Raw genomic sequence first — 3,388 nt, forward strand, 5'->3', positions numbered from 1 at the left:
GTACTGCCTAGAAGCAATCAGTGGGGAAAGAAGCAACTTTCTGAAGCAAGGAACAGCTGCTTTCTGTATACCAGAGGGATCATAGATTTGGAGCTGAAAGGAACCTTAAAGGCACAGTAGGTAGAATGTTGGACTTCCAGTCAGGAAGACCTCAGTTCAAATCCAGCCTCAGACCCTTACTAACATTTCCATTTTTCTAATCAGGCAAGGCACTAGAGATAATGAAGAAAGAGTGCTGACAGACATATCATGTGATGATTCCAGTGATCTAAATCTTTCATCACAAAAGCCCATTAGTGGAGGGCAATATCACCATTAGCAGAAGGCTTTTTTTTTTTAAATCAATCACTGCAGTGCTCATGGTCTTTTATACATCCAGCCTTGGATCTCTCTAAACAGATAATAGAATCCATCACCCAAAATCACTCAGTATGGTGTCTGGACTTTGAAAGAAATGGAGAGGTACTCGTTTCGGCAGCACATATACTAAAATTGGAATGATACAGAGAAGATTAGCATGGCCCCTGCACAAGGATGACACACAAATTCGAGAAATGAAAGAAATGCAGAGGCAAGCAAAGATAATTGGTCTATTTATCACATCCTTGTGGCCATTTTGGCCCATTAAGGAAAACCCGAAAATAATCATAATAGCTCCCGTTTATATAGCATGTTAAGGTCTGCGAGCTGTTTTACATATATCATTTGATCCTCGCAATAACCCTGGTAAATAGGTGTCATTACTGCTTCCATTCTACAGATGAAGAAACTGAAACCCTTAGAGGTTCAGCTCCAAGGTAACCCAACTAGTAGATAAGGCAGGGTTTGACCCAGGGTTTTTCTGTCTCAAAGTCCAGCCTTATAGCTGGCCACTTATTACATACTGCCTCTCAAAAACCCCAAAGTTCAGTGATGCAGGCCAACAATCTCAAAGTCACAAAACATTCATCAGTGAAGAATGCGATTTCAAAATCCAAACAATTTTGTTTTCTTTTATCATTCCAGGAATTGTGTCTGTGGAATCGATCACAAAAGAATGTTTGAAGTGAGGAGGAAGGCAAGAAGGAGGGAACCTTAGGAGTTTGCACTGGCTAGTCCCAAAGAAATAAGGCTTGAGCCCTGGAGATGGGCCAGTTGCACAAGTTTGTACTGGATCCAGGAAAAAAAAAAAAGTATGTGTAGGAGTCTGTGTTAACTTCCACCTCTCCAACTAACTCAAAACCCAGTCACATATCTCTTGAGCCATAAAGCATCTGTTAACAATCCTTTTAAAATCTTCTGAAGTTTGTTTCATACCTCTAGCCTTTTCACACAGTTTCAACACTGGCTCCAAGACAGCTGACAGGTCTTTTTTTCTAGTCAAACCACTTCAAAGTTTAGCCTTGAAATAAAGGTTTATTTTGCCTGTGTGTGTGTGTGTGTGTGTGTTTTTACATTCAAGTATGGTATATCCATTTGGGAACTTATTTTAGAACCAGGCAATGGCTTCAATTTCTAAGCCTGCTACCCTAAGAAGTGATAGGACCAATTAATATTGTGCTGTCCATTAATTTGTCTTTTCTAAGAATCTAGACCACTGACTTAATATCAAGTCAATAAGCATTTGTTAAATTCCTATTATGTGACAGACACTGTGCTAAGCACTAGAGATACTAAGAATTGCAAAAATGTAGTCCTTATTCCCAAGGAATCCCTCTAATCTAACAATCAAGACAACTTACAAACAGTTATATACAAACAAGATATATAGATAGATTTATGTGTGTATGCATGTTTACATATACACACATATATGTATATGTATATATATGTATACATAAGATAATCAGAAATCGTCTCAGAGAAAAGGCACTAAGATTAAGGACTGGAAAAGACAAGGTACGGAAGGTGAGATATTAGTTGAGACGACAAAAGCATACAGTTCCATGCAGAGAGGACAGCCAGTGAAAATGCACAGAGTTGCATACTCTTCAACCTATCAATACCACTACTAGATTGTATCCTAAAAGAGATTTTAAAAAGTTGAATTCGAAATTAGGGTGATGCCCATCAATTGGGGAATGGCTGAACAAATTGTGGGATGAAAACATTATTGTGCTGTAAGAAATGACGAGCAGGATGCTTTCAGAAAAGCCTGCAGAGACATACATGAGCTGATGCAAAGTGAAATGTACTATATACAAAATATCAGCAATATTGTAAGATGGTCTGCTGTGAATGACTTAGTTATTTTCAGCAATACAATGATCCAAGACAATTCTGAAGGACTTATGAAAAATGTGATCCATCTCAGAGAAAGAACTGATGGTGTTTGAATAGAGATTGAATCATAACTTTTTTAGTTCCTTTTTCTGAAGTTTTTTTTCTGTTTTCTTTCACAACCTGACTAATGTGGAAATGTTTTGCATGACTGCATATGTATGACTCATATTGGATTGCTTGAGTTCTTAAGGGGGGAGGGAGGAAAGGAGGAAGAGAATTTGGAACACAAAGTATTTAAAAATCAATGTTAAAATTTGTTTTTCCATGTAACGGGGGAAAAATTCTAAATAAATAAATAAATTAAATAAATGAAAATACACAAAGTAGGGAATTGGGAGTATCATCGCTGAGGGGACAGATGAAAGAGATGATGTGGAAAGAGGCAGAAACAATAAGATCTGGCAATTGATTGATTGGTAAGTGCAGTAAGGGAAAGTGAAGAGTCAAAGATAATACAGTTGAAAAATCTGAGTAACTGGAAGGATGGTGGTGCCTATAACAGAAATAGAGATGTTTTGGTAGGTTGGGAAGGGGTGAGAGAAAGAATAGTAAGGAGTTCAGTTTGGGACAAGTTGAGTTTGAGATGCCTTACTTACAGTTTGAAATGTTCAATAGGTGGTTTATGAGGTGGAAATGGAGTTCAGAAACAAGATTAGGACAGGAATGAGTCATCTGTAGGGAGATAATGATTAAACTTGTAAAAATTAATGGAGTTACCAAGTAAATGTAAAGAAAACAGTTCATTTTCACAGTCAGGACAGATAAGATGTTCTCTTCAGCGTTCTAGGGCCTATGGGGCAATGTTGAGACTATCCTCATCCTTTGGCTAGGGTGTGCTCTCCCCGACCACCCCCCAAGTTAACTGCCAGTGATTATCACCCCAGTTCAATTATTTAACTGATTAACATCAGTTAACTTTGACAAAGGAATCTTTACTTCAAAGACATAGCAAGACCAGGAATACACTCGCTGGGGAGAAGAGGCTCAGACTTAATGAAGTTTCTACACAGAACTGGTCCCACTAAGTTCATATCCAAATACAGTATCCCTGAAGAACAAATCCCTGTCTCAGCTACTGGTGGGCTGGCTCCTCACTCCTCGGGGTATCAAATGTCTGGAATGACCA

At 38.3% G+C, this 3,388-nt stretch overlaps 1 non-coding gene across 1 annotated transcript; it reads left to right on the forward strand.

The window, feature by feature from the left end:
* The first annotated feature begins 462 nt into the window (after positions 1–462).
* Positions 463–569, forward strand: LOC122744834. The gene has a single exon (XR_006355176.1). It is a non-coding gene; the product is annotated as a U6 spliceosomal RNA (small nuclear RNA).
* Positions 570–3,388: the final 2,819 nt, after the last annotated feature.

Source organism: Dromiciops gliroides, chromosome 2 (genome assembly GCF_019393635.1).
Source record: "Dromiciops gliroides isolate mDroGli1 chromosome 2, mDroGli1.pri, whole genome shotgun sequence".
In the NCBI taxonomy this organism is placed as follows: Eukaryota; Metazoa; Chordata; class Mammalia; order Microbiotheria; family Microbiotheriidae; genus Dromiciops; species Dromiciops gliroides.